This window comes from Pongo pygmaeus, chromosome 6 (assembly GCF_028885625.2).
Source record: "Pongo pygmaeus isolate AG05252 chromosome 6, NHGRI_mPonPyg2-v2.0_pri, whole genome shotgun sequence".
NCBI classification, from domain to species: Eukaryota; Metazoa; Chordata; class Mammalia; order Primates; family Hominidae; genus Pongo; species Pongo pygmaeus.
Window position 1 is genome coordinate 151,115,921 of NC_072379.2, and position 22,878 is coordinate 151,138,798.

A 22,878-nucleotide genomic window follows, 5' to 3' on the forward strand; every position below is an offset into this window, starting at 1 on the left:
ACCCTGGGTGGGTCAGGTGTTCCTTGCCCTCACTCTGGTAAACCGACAACCTTCCAGCATCGCGTCAAGGCCATCACGAGCATGTCACAGTGCTGCAGAGATTTTGTTTATGGCCAGATTTTGGGGCCTGTTCCGAACAGTTCACTTGGTTAATTCCTAGTATTTAATTTTATTTGTGGCTATTGTAAATGGGATTACTTTCTTGATTTCGTTTTTCAGATTGTTTGCTGTTGGCCTAGAGAAATGCTCTGATATTTGTATATTGATTTTGTATCCTGCAAGTTTACTGAATTTATCAGTTCTAATAGTTTTTTGGTGGAATCTTTAGATTTCTCCAAATATAAGATCATATCATCTGCAAACAAGGGTACTTTGACTTCTTCCTTTCTAATTTGGATGCCCTTTATTTTATTCTCTTGTCTGATTGCTCTAGCTAGGACTTCTAGTACTGTGGTGAATGACAGTGATGAAAGTGGGCATCCTTGCATTCTAGATCTTAGAAGAAAAACTTTCAGTCTTCCCCAATTCAGTATGATACTAACTGTGGGTTTATTGTATATGGCTTTGATTCTATTGAAGTATGTTCCTTTTATACCCGGTTTTTTGAGGTTTTTATCATGAAGGGATGTTTAATTTTACCAAATTCTTTTTCGTCATCAATTGAAATGATCATATGGTTTTTATCCTTCATTCTGTTGATTTGATGTATCATATTGATTGATTTTTGTATGTTGAACCATCCTTGCATCCCTGGGATAAATCCCACTTAGTCATGATAAATGATCTTTTTAATGTGTCTTTGAATTCAGTTTGCTAGTATTTTGTTGAGGATTTTTTTTTTATCAGTGTTCATCAGGGATACTGGCCTGTAGTTTTATTTTTTTGATGTGTCTTTGTCTGGTTTTGGTATCAGGGTAATATTGGCCTCGCAGAATGAGTTTGAAAGTATTCCTTCCTCCTTGTTTTTCTGGAATGGTTTCGGTAGGATTGGTATTAGTTTTTTAAAAGTTTGATAGAATTCAGCATTGAAGCCATTAAGTCCTGGGGTTTTCCTTGCTGGGAGACTTTTTATTACAGCTTTGATCTTGTTACTTGCTATTGGTCTGTTCAAGTTTTGGATTTCTTAATAGTTCAGTCTTGGCAGGTTGTATGTATCTAGGAATTTATCCATTTTCTCTAGGTTTTCCAATTTATTGGCATATAGTTGCTCATAGTAGCCTCTAGTGATCTTTTGAGTTTCTGTGATATTGATTATAATGTCTCCTTTTTCATCTCTCATTTTATTTATTTGGGGCTTCTCTTTTTTTTCATAGTCTGGCTAATGGTTTGTCAATTTTATTTATCTTTTCAAAAAATGAACTTTTTGTTTTGTTGATCTTTTGTATTGTTTTCTTCATCTTAATTTCTTTTATTTCTGCTGTGATCTTTTTTATTGCTTTTCTTCTAATTTTGGGTTGGTTTCCTCTTGCTTTTCTTCTTGCTTTCTCTGCATCTTTAAGATGCATAATTAGGTGGTTTATTTGGAGTTTTTGTACTTTTTTATGTAGGTGCTTATTGCTGTAAACTTTCCTCTTAGTTTTGCTTTCACTATATCCCATAGGTTTTGGTATGTTGTTTCCATTATTATTTGTTTAAAGAAATTTTAAAATTTCCTTCTTAATGTCTTTATTGACCCACTGGTCATTCAAGTGCATATTGTTTAATTCACATGTGTTTGTTTAGTTTCCCAAATTATTCTTGTAATTGATTTCTAGTTTTATTCTGTTGTGGTCAGAGAAGATACTTGATATAATTTCAGTTTGTTTGAATTTTTAAAAACTTGCTTTTAGACCTCAAGGATAGACCTAACATATGGTCTATCCTTGAGGATGATCTATGTGTTGAGGAGAAGAATGCCTATTCTGCAGCCATTGAATGAAATGCCCTGTAAGTATTTATTAGGTCCATTTGGTCAGTAGTACAGATTAAGTCTGATATATCTTTGTTGATTTTTTGTCTGGATGATCTGTCCAGTGCTGAAAATGAAGCATTAGGAGTCTTCAGTTATTGTATTGGGGTCTATCTCTCTCTTTAGTTCTAATAATATTTGCTTTATGTATCTGGGTGTTCTAGTGTTGGGTGCATATATATTCACAGTTGTTATAGTCTCTTGGTGAACTGAGTTCTTTATCATTATATAATGACCTTGTCTCTTTATAGTTTTTTCTTGAAATCCATTTTGTTTGATATAAATATAGCTACTCCTGCTCTTTTTTGGTTTCCATTTGCATGGAATATCTTTTTTCATTCTTTTGTTTTCAGTCTGTGTGTCTTTATAGGTTAAGTATGTTTCTTGTAGGCGACAGGTTGTTGGGTCTGCTTTTTTATCCATTCAGCCACTCTGTGTCTTTTGATTGGGGAGTTAGTCCATTTACATTCAATGTTATTACTGATAAGTAAGGTCCTACTGCTGCCATTTTATTATTTGTTTTCTGGTTGTTTTGTGGTCTGCTTCCTTCTTACCTTCCTTCCTGTCTTCCTTTTAGTGAAGGTGATTTTCTCTGGTGGTATGTTTTAATTTCTTGCATTTTATTTTTTGTGTATCTATCATATGTTTTTAGATTTGAGGTTACCATGAGGCTTGAAAATAGTATCTTATAACAGTTTTAAACCAATAGCAACTTAACACTGATTCTCTAAACAAAGAGGCAAGCAAAAATAAAACGAATAAAAACTACATGTTGGCCAGGTGCAGTGGCTCATGTTTGTAATCCCAGCACTTTGGAAGGCTGAGGTGGGTGGATTGCTTGAACTCAGAAGTTCAAGACCAGCCTAGGGGCTGGGCACGGTGGTTCACACCTGTAATCCCAGCACTTTGGAAGGCCAAGGCTGGGGGATCATTTGAGGTCAGGAGTTCGAGACCAGCCTGGCTAACATGGTGAAACCCTATCTCTACTAAAAATACAAAAATTAGCTGGGTGTGGTGCCTGTAATCGCAGCTACTTGGGAGACTGAAGCAGGAGAATCACTTGAACCTGGGAAGCAGAGATTGTAGTGAGCCAAACTCACACCATTGCACTCCAGCCTGGGCGACAAGAGGGAGACTCCATCTCAAAAAAAAAAAACAAAAACAAAAACAAAAAACAGCTTGGGCAACATGGTGAAACCCCATCTCTACAAAAAAATACAAAAATTAACCAGGCATGTTAGTGCACACCTATAGTCCCAGCTACTTGGGAGGCTGAGGTACAAAGATTGCTTGAGCCCAGGAGGTTGAGGCTGCAGTGAGCTGTGATTACACCACTGCACTCTAGCCTGGGCAACAGTGACACCGTGTGTGTGTGTGCGTGCACGCACAAGTATGTATACTCTATATATAAATATGTAAATAAATACATTTTACCTTCATTACATTTTAACGACGTCTGCATTTTAACTCCATTCCCTGCTTTTAAACTTTTTGTTGTTTCTATTTATATCTTATTGTATTGTCTATGTCCTGAAAACTTGTTGTAGTTATTATTTTTGATCAGTTCATCTTTTAGTCTTTCTACTCAAGACATGTATGGCTCACACACCACAATGACGGTATTCTAATATGCTGTGTTTTTCTGCGTACTTGCTATTACCACTGAGTTTTGTACCTTCAGACACTTTCTTATTGTGCATTAATGCCCTTTTCTTTCAGATTTAAGAACTCTCTTTGGCATTTCTTTTAAGATAGGTCTAGTGTTGATGAAATCCCTCAGCTTTTGTTTCTCTGGAAGACCTTTATTTCTCCTTCATGTTTGAAGAATATTTTTGCTGGATATACTATTCTAAGATAAAAGTTTTTTCCTTCAGCACTTTAAATAGGCCACTCTCCTGGCCTTTAAGGCTACCACTGAGAAATCTGCTGCCAGACATATTGGAGCTCCATTATATGTTATTTGTTTCTTTTTTCTTGCTGCTTTTAGGATTTTTTCTTTATCTTTGACCTTTGGGAGTTTGATTGTTAAATACATTGAAGCAGTCTTATTTGGGTCAAATCTGCTTGATGTTCTCATACTTAAATATTGATATCTTCCTCTAGGTTTGGGATGTTCTTTGTTATTGTCTCTTGTAAGTAATTTTCTACCCCCACTGTCTGTCTGCTTCCTCTTTAAGGGCAACAACTTTTCTTTTTCTTTTTTTTTTTTTTTTTTGAGATGGAGTCTCACTTTGTCACCCAGGCTGGAGTGCAGTGGTGCGATCTCAACTCACTGCAAGCTCCGCCTCTCAGGTTCATGCCATTGTCCTGCCTCAGCCTCCAAAGTAGCTGGGACTACAGGTACCCACCACCACACCTGGCTAATTTTTTTGTATTTTTAGTAGAGACGGGGTTTCACTGTGTTAGCCAGGAAGGGGCAACAACTTTTAAGTTTGCCTTTTTGAGGCTGTTTTCTAGATCTTGTAGGTGTGCTTCATTCTTGTTTTTTTCTTTTGTCTCTTCTGACTCTGTATGTTCAAATGGCCTGTCTTCAAGTTCACTAGTTCATTCTTCTGCTTGATCTGTTCAGCTGTTAAGAGACTGATGCATTCTTCAGTATGTTAGTTGCATTTTATAGCTCCAGAATTTCTGCTTGATTCTTTTTAATTATTTCAATCTCTTGTTAAATTTATCTGATAGAATTCTGAATTCCTTCTCTGTGTTATCTTTAGTTTTGTTGAGTTTCCTCAAAACAAGCTATCTTGAATTCTTTTTTTGAAAGGTTACATATCTAGCTCTCCAAGATTGGTTGCTGATGCCTTATTTAGTTCATTTGGTGAGGTCATGCTTTCCTGAATCATCTTGATGCTTGAGGATGTTTGTTGGTTCCCGGGCATTGAAGAGTTAGGTATTTATTGTAGTCTTCACAGTCTGGACTTGTTTGTACCCGTGCTTCCTGGAAAGACTTTCCGTATATTCAAAGGAACTTGGATGTTGTGATGTAAAAATTTTTGGTCATTGTTGCCATATCTGCCTTAGATGACACCCCAAGCCCAGTAACACAGTGGCTCTTTTAGACTTATAGAGGCACTGCCTTGATGGTCTTCGATAAGATCTAGAAGATTTCTCTGGATTACCACGTAGAGATGCTTTTTGTCTTTCCTTACTCTCTCCTAAACAAATGGAGTCTCTTTGCTGAGCTTCCTGGAGCTGGGGGAGTGGTGAAACAAGCACCGCTGTGGCCACCACCACTGAGATTACACTGGGGCAGACCTGAAGCCAGCACAACACCAGGTCTCAACCAAGGCCCTTGGTAACCACTGTAGCTACTGCCTATATTTGCTCAAGGCCCTAAGGCTCTATAATCAGCAGGTAGTAAAACCAGCCAGGCTTATGTCCTTCCCTTCAGGATGGCAAGCTCCCCTCAGTCTTAGGTCCAGTGGTGCCATCCTGGAGCCATGTCCTGGAGTTGGAAACCTTAGGAATCTACCTGGTGCTCTATTCTACTGCGGCTGAGCTGGCACCCAAGCCTTCCCAGTCCTCCCTCCCTTTTTCATGAGCAGAGGAGTCTCCCCCTTAGCTGCCACTGCCCTAGGTTCATGGCAAGTACTGCCTGGCTACTGCCAGTGTTCATTCAAGGCCCAAGGGCTCTTCAGTCAGCTTGTAGTGAATGCTGCCAGGCCTGAGACTCTCCCTTCGGGGCAGCAGGCTCCCCTCTGGCCCAGGACAGGTCCAGAAGTACCACCGAAGAGCCAAGGCCTGGAATCAAGGACCCCAAGGGCCTGCTTGGTGCTCTACCCCACTGTGGCCACACTGATACTTAGTCTGCAAGACAAAGTCCCCTTTGCTTTTCCCTCTCCTTTTCTCAAGCAGAAGTCCCTTTCTGTAGCCACCACATCTGGGAGTGTGCTGGGTCACACCTGAAGCCAGCACGTCTCTGAGTCTCACCCAAAGGTCCATGATGAGTATGGCCTGGTTACCACTGCTGATGATTTGGGGCCCAAGCGCTCTTTATTCAGCAGGTGATAAATCCTGCCAGAACTAGGTTTTTCCATTCAAGGTAGCAGGTTCCCTTGTAGCCCAGGCTGTGTCTAGAAATGTTATCTGGGACATTTGGTGTCCAGGGTCTGGAATGGGAGCTTCAGGACTTTGCCTGGTGCCCTATTCTGTTGTGGCTGAGCTAGTGTCCAAGTTGTAAGAGAAAATCCTGTTTACTCTTCTGTCTCCTCTCCTCAAGTGGAAGGAAAGAGTCTCCCCTGGAGCTGCGAGCTGCACTGCCTGGGGTTGAGGGAGGGGTGGTGCAAGCACTCCCTTGGTGGTCCTGCTGGTGTCTTACTGGGCTGCATGCCCTCCAAATCCATTGGCTCCAAGCCCAGCCCAGCACCAAGACTTGCCCGGGAATTGCAGTCTTTGTGGTCTGGACTGCTATTCAAGTTTATTTTGAATCCCAGAGCAGTTTAGCCCACGGTGGTAAGTCTTGCTGGAACTTGAGTTTCCACCACCAAGATGGGCAATTCCCCTCTGGCTAGAGCTCTAAATGCTTCCTCTGTGGGCGCCAGCTGAATTCTGCCCCGTGTTGCTTTCCACTGTGACAGGGCAGCACTGAGTTCTGATGTGAAAGTCCTACAATCACTGCGCTCTCCCGCCCCCAAACACAGAGATTCTCTTTCTGTGCCACAGGGATGGGAGAGGGGTGGTGTCAGCAATTCACAACTTTATCCTCTTCAGTGCCTCTGCAGTGATATTATGTTAAAACCATGTGATTGCTCACCTGATTTTTAGTTCTTATGAAGGTGCTTTGTTGTGTGGATTGTTGTTTAATTTGGGAAGATGATTGGTGGAGGCTTCCATTTGGCCATCTGGCTCTGCCTCTCCTCCTAGAATTATATCTGTTTTTTGTTTTGTTTTGTTTTGTTTTGTTTTGTTTTAGTAGTTTGTGCCAGCCGGGATTTTGACCAGATCCACATTTATTTGGTTGATATGCCTCTTAAGTTTCTTTATTTTTCTTTGCAATATGTTTGTTAAAGAAATTGGGTTGTCTTGTACAACTTCATATATTTTTGAAATGAATGCTGTTGGGATAAATATAAAAATATCAAGGCCCCCACCCTCCAATTCTGGTAGACTTTACCTTTTGAGGGATATTAATATGCTCGTGATGGACTAGTGTTGCTTATTTTTAGCATCAAGGAAGATTTGGTCTGGCATTCCTTTCTACTTCACATTATGAGAACAGTTGGTTGGTTGGTTTTCCAAACACAAAATGGTATTGTAATTTGGAATATGCTTTTCATACTACTCTGCACTCACCAAAATATTCTGGTATTACTCTCCTCCCCCAAATCACAGATGTAGGGTAGACTCTTCAGAATTTTTAAAAATCATGTTTTCCTTTTCCCCAGAAATACTATATTTTGAGATCTACTCTGCTTAAGCAAAAATAGGAAATAGAAAAACCTCTCTTTATCCTCAGTGTATATCACTCGAACTTTTCAAGTTAAATGTCATCAAGTAGTAGGTGTCTGTTCTTCACTTCTGACAATTTCTTTGCTGTTCCTTGTAAAAAGTTCTACTGTACTTTTTGTTGTGGTAAAATATACATAATATAAAATTTATCATTTTAACTATTTTTAACTGTATAATTGAGTGGCATTAAGTCCATTCACAGTATTTTGTCACTATCACCAAAACTTTTTCATTACCCCAAACAGAAATTCTGTAACCATTAAGCAATAATTCCCCATTTTCCCAGCCCCTTTCTGTTTGTGTGAATATGCGTATTCTAGATACCTCATATAAGTGGAATTGTATGGTATTTATCCTGTTGTGTCTGATTTATTTCACATAATGTTTTCAAGATTCATCCATGCTGTAACATGCATTATACTTCATTCTTTTTTATGGCTGAATAATATTCCATTGTGTGTATATATCAGAGTTTGCTTATCCATTCATCCCCTAGGATATTGGATTGTTTCCACCTTTTGGCTATTGGAAATACTGTTGCTGTGAACATGTGTTCACAGGTATCTGACCCGTTTTCAATTCTTTTGAGTATACTGTATACTCAAAAGTATATTGTATATGTATACACTATATATTTATATATATTTATACACTATATCTATATATAGTGGAGTGGCACTGCTGGGTTATATGGCAGTTCCATGCTTAACATATTGAGGAACTGACAAACTCTTCTTCACATTTTAAAAACTGCTTTCTTAAAGATCTTCATACCTTACTAGTTGCTAAATCTGATGGCTCTACTTCTCTTCTCACCTGTCTTAGCTTCTCTATAAATCTTTGTGGCACCTCACATTGCTGTCGATAGACCCTCTTATTTTTCTGCTTTGTGATCCTTCTCAGGCCCTTCCTGGGTTCTTCCTCCTCCACACAGTCCTTAAATGTACATGTTCCCAGAGGTTCAGTTACTTAAACTCTCCTTTGCTATTATTTTCGTGTAACTTAAACTATCCTTTTGATTTTAAACACCTCTCTCAGGCCTACATTTGAACTTGGATCTCATAGGCATTTCCATATCAGTGTTCTCTCAAATGTGACATGTGTAAAACAACATTCATCTTCTGTTAATCCTCTCAAGCCCATTCTCTCCGTGGTTCCTGTCACTAAGGCTTGAAAGCTGTATATTGATTTTATTATCCCTTTGTCCCTTGGGGGCCCATGCCCTGTAAAGTTGACGAGTGCGGGCAGTTCTCCTGCTGGTTCTTTGCACTCACTTTCATAGTTCTAAATCATGCTATGAGAGCATCTTACTTGAATTTTTCTAACTATATTTCTTGGTTCTAGATTTTTTTTCCCTCTGTTCCAAATCATTTTCCACACATCTGCTAGAATTTTCTCCCTAAGATATATTTGCTTAAAGACAATACCCCTTTTGCATGCAGAACAAGTTAATTCTTCTCATCCTCAGCATCAGAGCCCCTTCCTGTCTTCATATAATTAATTACCTTCCAGTAACCTTATCCTGCTGCGTGATTCATCTGTATTCATTACTACAGCCAATCATTCTACTTGCTTTTCTCTTTGGAAAACTGAAAATGTACAGGTTGCAGTTTCCCAAGACTTGAACTTTCTCCTTGAAATATTTCAGTATTTGGCCACTGGAATTTTAATCCTTAAAGCCAACACTTAAATCTCAACTTATCTAAGAAATCATCTTCAAGTGTTTCAGACAAAATTAATGTCTGCATCCTCATTCCATATAGTTTGCTTATATCTTTGTTGTAGCACACTTTGAAGTTTGCTTCAGGATATGCTGAAGTTTTCACCTGATTTATTATTTCTTTACGATTTTTTTTCCTTAGAGAAAAAGATTACCGACCAAAATGTGTAACGGTTTCCGAGGCCCTCGTGATGTTGTCAGACTGCTTTTAAAAAGCTGTCTGCACTTTGGCTGGGTGGCTCAAGCCTATAATCCCAGCACTTTGGGAGACCAAGGTGGGAGGATCACTTGAGGCCAGGAGTTTGAGACCAGCCTGAGCAACATAAAATACATAAATAAACCTTTTGTCTGTACAAAAATAAATAAATAAAAACCTTGCAATTTATAATTTCATCATTGATAAGTGTATCATTTAACTACTATACTTTGAATGTATTTAGAAAAACTTTCCTAGTTTGTGTTAGAAAATAGTATCTTATTTTTATTTGCTTGTTTTTGCTAATTATTGAGACTGAAGACTTTTCCACTGTATTTCCTTGTGTGTTTCTCTAGTGAATAGTCTTTTTTATATACTTGTTCCATTAATCTAATACTTTATTCATTTATCTAATCCCATGACTCATTTGCTATAGATATTTTTTCTATTTTTGTCCTTTTGCTTTTTAATTTTGGCCATCACCTTTTGACTTATAGTAATAGCTTTAATTGATTTTTAAGATTAATATTTGTAAATGTTTTCTTTAGTTTTCAATATATTTTTAGAAACTTGGAAAGAGTTGGTAAAAAGACAAGGGAACTTCATTATAAATTGCATTTTAAAAGAGAAAGCATATATTATCCTTACAACCTATTGATCAGTTAACTTAAAAATCTTCAGGATAGTAAAAAGGTCTACCTCACTTTTTTTTTTTTTTTTTTGCTCCTTCCTGTACACCTTCCTGCACACTGATATTTCCGTTTTTTTTTAATTGTGGTAAAATGTAGATAACATGAAGTTTATAGTTTTAATGATTTTTTTTTTTTTTTTTTTTTTGAGGCAGGGTCTTGTGCTGTTTCCCTGGCAGAAGTGGTGCAGTGGCCACGGTCATGGCTTACTGCAGCCTTGATTTAGTGGGCTCAAGTGATCCTTCTGCTGCAGTCCCCTGAGTAGCTGGGAACACAGGTACACACCACCATGTCTGGCTAATTTTTTTTTTTTTTTTGTACTTTTGTAGAGACAGGGTTTCACCATGTTGCCCAGGCTGGTCTTGAACTCCTGGGCCCAAGCGACCCTCCCACCTCAGTCTCCCAAAGTGCTAGGACTACAGGCGTGAGCCACTGAGCTTGGCATGTTCATGTTACTCAATCCCTGAGCCTATTCATGCTATTGGAAAGGATGCTGTGTGTGTTAGGGTTCTCCAGAGAAACAGAACCCATAGGATGTGTGTATACACACACACAAACGCACACGCACAGGTTTATTTTAAGGAATTGACTTAAACGATTGTTAGGAGTGTGTGGAGACTCTGAAATCTGTGGAGCTTGCCAGAGACACAGGGAGGAGTTGCTGTTGCAGTTTGAGTCCAAAGGCAGCTCGGGGGCAGAATTCCATTGGTATGTATTCAGATTTCCTTCTCTTATAAAGACACCAGTCCTATTTGACTAGGGCTCAGCCTAATGGCTTCATTTTAATTTAACTATTCTTTAAAGACTCTATCTGTAAATACAGTTACACTCTGAGGTACTGGGGGTTAGGACTTCAACATGAATTTTTAGGAAAACACAATTCATCCCATAAAAGATGCCAAATAATCTCCTGTGGGATGGAGTGGGAGGAAGCAAACTAGCAGATATTTTCTTAAACTCATTTATGGAATTCATAATTTTGTATGAAATGCATTTTATAAATGGCTAGCAATTCACTTTTATTACCTGATGTTATATTTATAAATTGCTAGGTAATCTATTCTGTCTCCAAAGTGTTTCCAGAAAATTCTGACTTCTTATTTCATAATAAGTTACCAGGTATTTGGTATATATAAAGCGTCTGTGTGTGCGTGTGTGTATATATATATATGTATATATACACAAAGTACCAGGTATTTGGTACTTTTTGTTAAGAGGATACTTTTTAAATTAAATAATTCTCAAAAACTAGAATTGGTGCTTCTTACTATCTTATTCTATAAAGTATATAAACTCAATATTGAATCTTACAAAAAATATTAAAGTCGTTAGCATTTCCTTACCGACAAGATTGGACTTCTAAAATTTTGCATCATGGGAACTAAAAATTCTTCTTTTTAAAATAAAACATTTTGTTTTGTGATAATTGTAGAATCACATGTAATTATAAGAAATAATATCAAGAGATCTTGTGTACCCTTTACCTAATTTCCCCCAATGGTAATATCTTGCAAAAGTATACTGTAATATTAAAACCAGAATATTGATGTCCTACACCCATCTTCCCCCTTCCACAACCCCCCAAATCCCTGTTGTCCTCAGTTCATGGCAATCACTAATTTGTTCTCTGTTTCTATAATTTTGTCATTTGAAGGATGTTATATAAATGGAATCATACAGTAAGTAAGCTTTTAGGATTAGACTTTTTCAGTCAGCATAATTCCCTTGATTCATCCAAGTTGTCACATTTATCGGTAGTTTGGAAAATGCCGTTTAGAGTCCCAGCCCCAGCATCACAGAACAGGGTTTCTGAGACTTGGCACTGTGGACATTTGGACCAGATAATTCTTTGTTTTTGAGGACTGTTCTGTGCATTTTAGGATATGCAGCATCCGGGGCATTTGCCCAATGGAGGTTAATAGGATCTCACCAGGTATGGCAACCAAAAATGTCTTCAGACATTGCCTAAAGTTCCCACGGGTTGCCACGTTTTCCCAGAAATTACCAAGTATCCTATCCCTTGGGTGAGAACCACTGGAGTAGAGTATAGAAAGTGGACTTGGAGTGAAGAGACTACAACTTAACCACTGGCAGAATCCACCCTCAGACTACTCTGCATGTCTACACACCCTTCTACACACATGTCCATGTGAGCATTCCCTTACCTAGAGACTACATTGTAACGTTACAATGAAATTTGTATTAAATAATGAAGAAGCAGAAGTAAAAAGAAAATAGTTAACATATACAGAGGCACACACCAAACCTATGAGAATGGACTCCGGAGGCTGTGTCCTTTGACTCAATGGACAAGACTCAACTAAATCATGTAGACACATTATAACCTCTAGAAACCAATATGCATACAGAACCCTGCACCTGGGTGTCAGGTGTCAGGGTTAAAGGAACGGTAGTTTGTTGGGTCAGATAATTTTTTTTTTTTTTTGAGACAGGTTCTTGCTTCATCTACTTAGGCTGAGTGCAGTGCACACTCACTTGGCTCACTGCAACCTTGACCTCCCCAGGCTCAAGTGATCCTCCCACCTCAGCCTCCCAAGTAGCTGGGACCACAGGTGTGTGCCACCATGCCCAGCTAATTTTTTTTTGTGTGTGTGTGTTCTTTGTAGCGACAGGGCTTTGCGATGTTGCCCAGGCCAGTCTTGAATTCCTGGGCTCAAGCTATGTGCTTGCTGGGCCTCTCAAAGTACTGGGATTACAGGCATGAGCCACTGCACCTAGCCCAGATACTTTCTTTTTTAAAAAGCATATCATGGAAATTTTCAGACATGAAAAAAGTAATAGATTTTAAAAAATCTATTAGTAATTTTTTTTTTAACGTATAGCCCTGCCCTTCTTGGTTAATTGAAGCAAATCTCAGATATTAGATGTTTTTTCCTTTTTTTTTTTTTTGAGATGGAGTTTCACTCTGTTGCCCAGGCTGGAGTGTGGTGGTGCCATCTCGGTTCACTGCAACCTCCGCCTCCCAGGTTTGAGCTATTCTCTTGTCTCAGCCTCCTGAGTAGCTGGGATTACAGGCGCCTGCTACCACGCCCGGCTAAATTTTGTATTTTTAGTAGAGATGGGGTTTCACCATGTTGGCCAGGCTGGTCTCAAATTCCTGATCTTAAATGACCCACCCGCCTCAGCCTCCCAAAGTGCTGGGATTATAGGTGTGAACCACCGTGCCCGGCCAGAATTAGATGAGTTTGGTGATGTAAAATAATCTATGTCCTTACCCCCGTTCTTTTTAAAATAAACTTTTAGTTTTAGCATAGCCTTAGATTTACAGAATATTGTGAAGATGGTAGAGAATTCCCACATATCCCATATCTGATTTCCCCTGTTATTAACATCTTACATTAATATGGTTCGTTTATTTCAGTTAATGCTAATGTCCGTACTGTATTCAGATTTTCTTAGTTTTTACCTAATGTGCTTTTGCTGTTCTAAGGACAATAGGTAAAAGCTAAGGCTCTCATGCAGGATACCACACTGTATTTGGTCATTATGTCTCCTTAGGCTCTTCTTGGCTGTGACAGTTTCTCACACTTTGCTCGTTTTTGAAGACCTTGACAGTTTTGAGAAATACAGGCATATGCTGGTGATACCATGGGTTCGGTTCTGAGCCACTGCAATAAAAGGACTATCACAAAGTGAATCACACACATTTTTGGGGGGGGGTGCATATAAAAGTTATGTTTACACTATACCGTAGTCTTTTAAGTGTGCAATAGCATTATAGCTTAAAAAAAAAAAAAAAGCCCAATGTGCATGCCTTAATTTTAAAAATACTTTATTGTTCAAAAATGCTAATGATCATCTGAGCCTTCAGTGAGTGGTAATCTTTTTGCTGGTGAGAGTCTTGCCTTAACATTGATGCCTGCTGATGCTTCCTGAAGGTTAGGATGGCTGTGGCAAGTTCTTTTTGTTTTGTTTTGTTTTTTTGAGATGGAGTCTTGCTCTGTTGCCCAGGTTGGTGCCATCTCGGCTCACCGCAACCTCTGCCTCCCGGTTCAAGCGATTCTCCTGCCTCAGCCTCCCGAGTAGCTGGGACTACAGGCATGTGTCACCATACCCGGCTAATTTTTTTGTATTTTTAGTAGAGATGGGGTTTCACCATGTTGGCCAGGCTGGTCTCAAATTCCTGACCTCAAATGATCCACCTGCCTCGGCCTCCCAAAGTGCTGGGATTACAGGCGTGAGCCACTGTGCCTGGCCAAGTTCTTAAAATAAGACGGAAGTAAAGTCTGACTCATCGATTGACTTTTCCATTCATGAAAGATTTTTCTGTAGCTGTTTGATAGCAATTTACCCACAGTAGAACTTCTTTCAAAATTAGAGTCAATCCTCTAAAACCCTGCTGCTACTTTATCAACTAAATTTAGTAATATGCTTTTTGTTGTTGTTTCAACAGTGTTCACAGCATCATCACCAGGAGTGATTCCATTTCAAGAAACCATTTATTTGCACATCCATATCTTCCGTCTCTACTTCTAATTCTGGTTCTCTTGCTATTTCCACCCTATCTGCAGTGACTTACGCCACTGAAGTCTTGAACCTGTCGGTCATCTGTGGTGGTTGGAACCAACTTCTAAACTCCCATCAATATTGACATTTTGTAGTTCTGGCAAATGTGGAATAAAAAAAAATGATATTTTGACCTCCTCTAATGAATGGGTTTTTGTTGTTGTTTTGTGAGATACAGTTTTGCTTTGTCACCCAGGCTGGAGTGCAGTGCTGCGGTCATAGCTCACTGCAGCTTCAAACTTCTGGGTTCAAGCAATCCTCCTGCCTCAGCCTCCCGAGTTGTTGGGACTACAGGCATGTGCCACCATGCCCAACTTTTTTTTTTTTTTTTTTTTTTTTTTTTTTTGGTAGCGATTGGGTCTCACTCTGTTGCCCAGGCTGGTCTTGAACGCTAGGCCTCAAGTAACCCTCCCACCTCCACCTCCAAAAGAGTTGGGATTACAGGCATGAGACACCATACCTGGCTGTAAATGTTCTTAATGGCATCTAGAATGATAAAGCTTTTCCAGAAAAGTTTTCAATTTATTTTGCACAGATCCACCAAAGGAGTCACTATCTGTGACAGCTGTAGTCTTATGCAATTTATTTCTTAAATAATTAGACTTGAAAGTAGAAATTACTCCTTGATCCATGGGCTGCAGAATGGACAGTGTGTTAGCAGGCATGAAAACAGCATTTATCTCCTTGTATATATCCATCAGAGTTTTGGGGTGACTAGGTATGTTGTCAGTGAGCAGTGATATTTTGAAAGCAATCTTTCTGATTAGTAGGTCTCAACAGTGGGCTTAATATATTCAGTAAACCATGCTGTAAAACAGATGTTCTGTCATCCAGGCTTTGTTGTTCCATTTCTAGAGCACAGGCAGAGTAGATTTTGCATAATTCTTAAAGGCCCTGAGATTTTCAGAATGGTAAGTGAGCATTGGCTTCAACTTAAAGTCACCAGCTGTATCAGCCCCTAACAAGAGAGTCACCCTATTTGGAAGCCAGACATTGATATCTCTAGCTATGAAAGGTTCTAAATGGCATCTTCTTCCAATAGACGGCTGTTTAGTCTACATTGAAAATATATTGTTTAGTGTAGCCATCCTCATCAGTGATCTTAGCTAGATCTTTTGGATAACTTGCTGCAGCTTCTCCATCAGCACTTGCTGCCTCACCTTACACTTTTATGTTGTGGAGATGATATCTGTTTAAACCTCATGAGCAATTCTTTGCCAGTTTCAAACGTTTCTTCCGCAACTTCCTTACTTTTCTCAGTCTGCATACAATTGAAGAGAATTAGGGTCTTGCCCTAAGACTGGTTTAAAGGAATGTTTTGGCTGGTATGATCTTCTGTCTGGAGCACTAAAGCTTTCTCCATATCCGCATTGATGCTGTGTCACTTTCTTATTCCTGTGTTCACTGGCATAGCACATTTAATTCCCTTCAAGAATTTTCCTTTGCGTTCACAACTTGGCTGTTTTGTGCAAGAGGCCTAGCTTTCAGCCCATCTTGGCTTTCCACGTGCCTTCCTCACTAAGCTAAATCACTGGTAGTTTTTTTTTTTTTTTTAAATATACTTTAAGTTCTAGGGTACATGTGCACAATGTGCAGGTTTGTTACATATGTATACGTGTGCCATGTTGGTGTGCTGCACTCATTAACTCGTCATTTACATTAGGTATATCTCCTAATGCTATCCCTCCCCCCTCCGCCCCACCCCACGACAGGCCCCGGTGTGTGATGTTCCCCTTCCTGTGTCCAAGTGTTCTCATTGTTCAATTCCCACCTATGAGTGAGAACATGTGGTGTTTGGTTTTTTGTCCTTGCAGTAGTTTGCTGAGAATGATGGTTTCCAGCTTCATCCATGTCCCTACAAAGGACATGAACTCACCCTTTTTTATGGCTATATAGTATTCCATGGTGTATATGTGCCACATTTTCTTAATCCAGTCTATCATTGATGGACATTTGGGTTGGTTCCAAGTCTTTGCTATTGTGAATAGTGCCACAATAAACATATGTGTGCATGAGTCTTTATAGCAGCATGATTTATAATCCTTTGGGTATATATCCAGTAATGGGATGGCTGGGTCGAATGGTATTTCTAGTTCTAGATCCTTGAGGAATCGCCACACTGTCTTCCACAATGGTTGAACTAGTTTACAGTCCCACCAACAGTGTAAAAGGGTTCCTATTTCTCTACATCCTCTACAGCACCTGTTGTTTCCTGACTTTTTAATGATCGCCATTCTAACTGGTGTGAGATGGTATCTCATTGTGGTTTTGATTTGCATTTCTCTGATGGCCAGTGATGATGAGCATTTTTTCATGTGTCTGTTGTCTGCATAAATGTCTTCTTTTGAGAAGTGTCTGTTCGTATCTTTTGCCCACTTTTTGATGGGGTTGTTTGTTTTTTTCTTGTAAGTTTGTTTGAGTTATTTGTAGATTCTGGATATTAGCCCTTTGTCAGATGAGTAGATTGTAAAATTTTTCTCCCATTCTGTAGGTTGCCTGTTCACTCTGATGGTAGTTTCTTTTGCTGTGCAGAAGCTCTTGAGTTTAATTAGATCCCATTTGTCAATTTTGGCTTTTGTTGCCATTGCTTTTGGTGTTTTATACATGAAGTCCTTGGCCATGCGTGTGTCCTAAATGGTATTGCCTAGGTTTTCTTCTAGGGTTTTTATGGTTTGAGGTCTAACATTTAAGTCTTCAATCCATCTTGAAATAATTTTTATATAAGGTATAAGGAAGGGATCCAGTTTCAGCTTTCTACTTATGGCTAGCCAGTTTCCCCAGCACCATTTATTAAATAGGGAATCCTTTCCCCATTTCTTGTTTTTGTCAGGTTTGTCAAAGATCAGATGGTTATAGATGTGTGGTATTATTTCTGAGGGCTGTGTTCTGTTCCATTGGTCTATATCTCTGTTTTGGTACCAGTACCATGCTGTTTTGGTTACTGTAGCCTTGTAGTATAGTTTGAAGTCAGATAGCGTGTTGCCTCCAGTTTGTTTTTTTGGCTTAGGATTGTCTTGGCAATGTGGGCTCTTTTTTGGTTCCATATGAACTTTAAAGTAGTTTTTTCCAATTCTGTGAAGAAAGTCATTGGTAGCTTGATGGGGATGGCATTGAATCTATAATTATCTTGGGCAGTATGGCCATTTTCATGATATTGATTCTTCCTACCCATGAGCATGGAATGTTCTTCCATTTGTTTGTGTCCTGTTTTATTTCATTGAGCAGTGGTTTGTAGTTCTCCTTGAAGAGATCCTTCACATCCCTTGTAAGTTGGATTCCTAGGTATTTATTCTCTTTGAAGCAATAGTGAATGGGAGTTCACTCATGATTTGGCTCTCTGTCTGTTATTGGTGTATAAGAATGCTTGTGATTTTTGCACATTGATTTTGTATCCTGAGACTTTGCTGAAGTTGCTTATCAGCTTAAGGAGATTTTGGGCTGAGACGATGGGGTTTTCTAAATATACAATCATGTCATCTGCAAACAGGGACAATTTGACTTCCACTTTTCCTAATTGAATACCCTTTATTTCTTTCTCCTGCCTGATTGCCCTGGCGAGGACTTCCAACAGTATGTTGAATAGGAGTGGTGAGAGAGGGCATCCCTGTCTTGTGCCAGTTTTCAAAGGGAATGCTTCCAGTTTTTGCCCATTCAGTATGATATTGGCTGTGGGTTTGTCATAAATAGCTCTTACTATTTTGAGATACATCCCATCAATACCTAATTTATTGAGAGTTTTTAGCATGAAGTGCTGTTGAATTTTGTTAAAGGCCTTTTCTGCATCTATTGAGATAATCATGTGGTTTTTGTCTTTGTTCTGTTTATATGGTAGATTACGTTTATTGATTTGCATATGTTGAACCAGCCTTGCATCCCAGGGATGAAGCCCACTTGATCATGGTGGATAAGCTTTTTGATGTGCTGCTGGATTTGGTATGCCAGTATTTTATTGAGGATTTTTGCATTGGTGTTCATCAGGGATATTCATCTAAAATTCTCTTTTTTTGGTTGTGTCTCTGCCAGGCTTTGGTATCAGGATGATGCTGGCTTCATAAAATGAGTTAGGGAGGATTCCCTCTTTTTCTATTGATTGGAATAGTTTCAGAAGGAATGGTACCAGCTCCTCCTTGTACTTCTGGTAGAATTCGGCTGTGAATCCATCTGGTCCTGGACTTTTTTTTTGTTGGTAGACTATTAATTATTGCCTCAATTTCAGAGCCTGTTATTGTTCTATTCAGGGATTCAACTTCTTCCTGCTTTAGTCTTGGGAGGGTGTATGTGTCCAGGAATTTATCCATTTCTTCTAGATTTTCAGTTTATTTGTGTAGAGGTGTTTATACTATTCTCTGATGGTAGTTTGTATTTCTGTGGGATCGGTGGTGATATCCCCTTTATCATTTTTTATTGCGTCTATTTGATTCTTGTCTTTTTTCTTCATTAGTCTTGCTAGTGGTCTATCAGTTTTGCTGATATTTTCAAAAAACCAGCTCCTGGATTCATTGATTTTTTGAAGGGTTTTTTGTGTCTCTATCTCCTTCAGTTCTGCTCTGATCTTGGTTATTTCTTGCCTTCTGCTAGCTTTTGAATGTGTTTGCTCTTGCTTCTCTAGTTCTTTTAATTGTATGTTAGGGTGTCAATTTTAGATCTTTCCTGCTTTCTCTTGTGGGCATTTAGTACTATAAATTTCCCTCTACCCACGGCTTTAAATGTGTCCCAGAGATTCTGGTATGTTGTGTCTTTGTTCTCATTGGTTTCAAAGAACATCTTTATTTCTGCCTTCATTTCATTATGTACCCAGTAGTCATTCAGGAGCAAGTTGTTCAGTTTCCATGTAGTTGAGCAGTTTTGAGTGAGTTTCTTAATCCTGAGTTCTAGTTTGATTGCACTGTGGTCTGAGAGACAGTTTGTTATAATTTCTGTTCTTTTACATTTGCTGAGGAGTGCTTTACTTCCAACTATGTGGTCAATTTTGGAATAAGTGCGATGTGGTGCTGAGAAGAATGTATATTCTGTTGATTTGGGGTGGAGAGTTCTGTAGATGTCTATTAGGTCTGCTTGGTGCAGAGCTGAGTTCAATTCCTGGATATCCTTGTGAACTTTGTGTCTCGTCGATCTGTCTAATGTTGACAGTGGGGTGTTAAAGTCTCCCATTATTATTGTGTGGGAGTCTAAGTCTCTTTGTAGGTCTCTAAGGACTTGCTTTATGAATCTGGGTGCTCCTGTATTGGGTGCATATATATTTAGGATAGTTAGCTGTTCTTGTTGAATTGATCCCTTTACCATTATGTAATGGCCTTTTTTGTCTCTTTTGATCTTTATTGGTTTAAAGTCTGTTTTATCAGAGACTAGGATTGCAACCCCTGCCTTTTTTTGTTTTCCATTTGCTTGGTAGATCTTCCACCATCCCTTTATTTTGAGCCTATGTGTGTCTCTGCACATGAGATGGGTCTCCTGAATACAGCACACTGATGGGTCTTGACTCTTTATCCAATTTGCCAATCTGTGTCTTTTAATTGGAGCATTTAGCCCATTTACATTTAAGGTTAATATTGTTATGTGTATTTGATCCTGTCATTATGATGTTAGCTGGTTATTTTGCTCGTTTGTTGATGCAGTTTCTTCCTAGCATTGATGGTCTTTACAATTTGGCATGTTTTTGCAGTGTCTGGTACCAGTTGTTCCTCTCCATGTTTAGTGCTTCCTTCAGGAGCTCTTGTAGGGCAGGCCTGGTGGTGACAAAATCTCTCAGCATTTGCTTGTCTGTAAAGTATTTTATTTCTCCTTCACTTATGAAGCTTAGTTTGGCTGGATATGAAATTCTGGGTTGAAAATTCTTTTCTTTAAGAATGTTGAATATTGGCCCCCACTCTCTTCTGGCTTGTATAGTTTCTGCTGAGAGATCCGCTGTTAGTCTGTTGGGCTTCCCTTTGTGGGTAACTCGACCTTTCTCTCTGGCTGCCCTTAACATTTTTTCCTTCATTTCAACTTTGGTGAATCTGCCAATTATGTGTCTTAGAGTTGCTCTTCTCACTGGAGTATGTTTGTGGCGTTCTCTGTATTTCCTGAATTTGAATGTTGGCCTGCCTTCCTTGGTTGGGGAAATTCTCCTGGATAATATCCTGCAGAGTGTTTTCCAACTTGGTTCCATTCTCCCCATCACTTTCAGGCACACCAATCAGATGTAGATTTGGTCTTTTCACATAGTCTCATATTTCTTGGAGGCTTCATTCATTTCTTTTTACTCTTTTTTTCTCTAAACTTCTCTTCTTGCTTCATTTCATTCATTTCATCTTCAATCACTGATACCCTTTCTTCCAGTTGATCAAATCGGCAATTGAAGCTTGTGCATTCGTCACGTAGTTCTCGTGCCATGGTTTTCAGCTCCATCAGGTCATTTAAGAACTTCTCTACACTGGTTATTCTAGTTAGCCATTTGTCTAATCTTTTTTCAAGGTTTTTAGCTTCTTTGCGATGGGTTTGAAATTCCTCCTTTAGCTCGGAGTAGTTTGATCATCTGAACCCTTCTTCTCTCAACTCGTCAAAGTCATTCTCCATCCAGCTTTGTTCCATTGCTGGCGAGGAGCTGCATTCCTTTGGAGGGGGAGAGGCACTCTGATTTTTACAATTTTCAGCTTTTCTGCTCTGTTTTTTCCCCATCTTTGTGGTTTTATCTACCTTTGGTCTTTGATGATGGTGATGTACAGATGGGATTTTGGTGTGAATGTCCTTTCTGTTTGTTAGTTTTCCTTCTAACAGGACCCTCAGCTGCAGGTCTGTTGGAGTTTGCTGGAATTCCGCTCCAGACGCTGTTTGCCTGGGTATCAGCAGCGGAGGCTGCAGAACAGCGAATATTGATGAACAGTAAATGTTGCTGCCTGATTGTTCCTCTGGAAGCTTCATCTCAGAGGGGTACCCAGCCATGTGGGGTGTCAGTCTGCCTCTACTGGGAGGTGCCTCCCAGTTAGGCTACTCGGGGGTCAGGGACCCACTTGAGGAGGCAGTCTGTCCGTTCTCAGATCTTAAACTCTGTGCTGGGAGAACCACTACTGTATTCAAAGCTGTCAGACAGGGACATTTAAGTCTGCAGAGGTTTCTGCTGCCTTTTGTTTGGCTATGCCCTGCCCCCAGAGGTGGAGTCTACAGAGGCAGGCAGGCCTTGAGCTGCAGTGGGCTCCACCCAGTTTGAGCTTCCTGGTTGCTTAGTTTACCTACTCAAGCCTCAGCAATGGTGGGCACCCCTCCCCCAGCCTCACTGCTGCCTTGCAGTCCGCTCTCAGACTGCTGTGCTAGCAATGAGCAAGGCTCCGTGGGCGTGGGACCCTCCGAGCCAGGCATGGGATATAATCTCCTGGTGTGCCATTTGCTAAGACTGTTGGAAGAGCACAGTATTAGGGTGGGAGTGACCCTATTTTCAAGGTGCCATCTGTTACAGCTTCCCTTGGCTAGGAAAGGGAATTCCCTGACCCCTTGCAGTTCCCAGATGAGGCGATGCCTCACCCTGCTTTGGCTAACACTCAGTAGGCTGCACCCACTGTCCTGCACCCACTGTCCAACAAGCCCCAGTGAAATGAACCCAGTACCTCAGCTGGAAATGCAGAAATCACCCGTCTTCTGCATCACTCACGTTGGGAGCTGTAGACTGGAGCTGTTCCTATTTGGCCATCTTGGAACCGCCCCCAATCACTTGTAGTTTTTTATTTAAAATGAGAGATGTGTGACTCTTCTTTCCCTTGAACACTTACAAGCCATTGTAGGGTTATTGTCTGGATTTCAATACGGTTGTGTCTTAGGGAACAGGGAGGCCCAAGGAGATGGGGAAAGACAAAGGAATGGCTGGTTTGGTCAAGCAGTGAGAACACACACATTTATCGAGTAAGTTCCCTGTCTCACATCTGCACGTGGTTCCTTGTGTGCCAAAACAATTACAGGAGTAACATCAAAGATCGACACAGATCACATAACATATCATAGTAATAAAAAAGTTGAAATATCCTGAGTATTAGCAAAACGTAACACCGAAACACGAAGTAAACAAATACTGATGGGAAAATGGTGCTCATATACTTGGTCAATGCAGGGTTGCCTCAACCCTTCAATTTGTAAAACTAACAAAAACCACAACGTCAACGAAGCACAATAAAGTGAAATGTTTAAATGAGGAATACCTCTACTGGTCAGGTATCTTGTAGATGTCCCTCAGTTGGGATTTCCTTCATGTTTTGGGGAGGAAGACTACAGAGGTCAAATGCCATTGTCATCATACGCTATTAAGGATACATACTATCTGTGCATATCACTATTGAGAGTAATCTCAATTTCCTGGCTGAGGCAGTGGTTGTCAGATTTCTCCACT

General features: G+C 39.7%; 1 protein-coding gene across 9 annotated transcripts in view; it reads left to right on the plus strand.

The window, feature by feature from the left end:
* Positions 1-22,878, plus strand: part of GALNT11 (polypeptide N-acetylgalactosaminyltransferase 11) — a 97,331-nt gene that overhangs the window by 18,824 nt on the left and 55,629 nt on the right. For 2 of the 9 annotated variants that reach the window (XM_063668004.1, XM_063668001.1), the window contains exon 2: positions 10,154-10,275. The exons of the other annotated variants lie outside the window; for them this stretch is intronic. The gene's annotated coding sequence lies outside the window, so the exon portion shown is untranslated. The remainder of the gene's footprint in view (positions 1-10,153; positions 10,276-22,878) is intronic. 9 annotated transcript variants of the gene reach the window in all.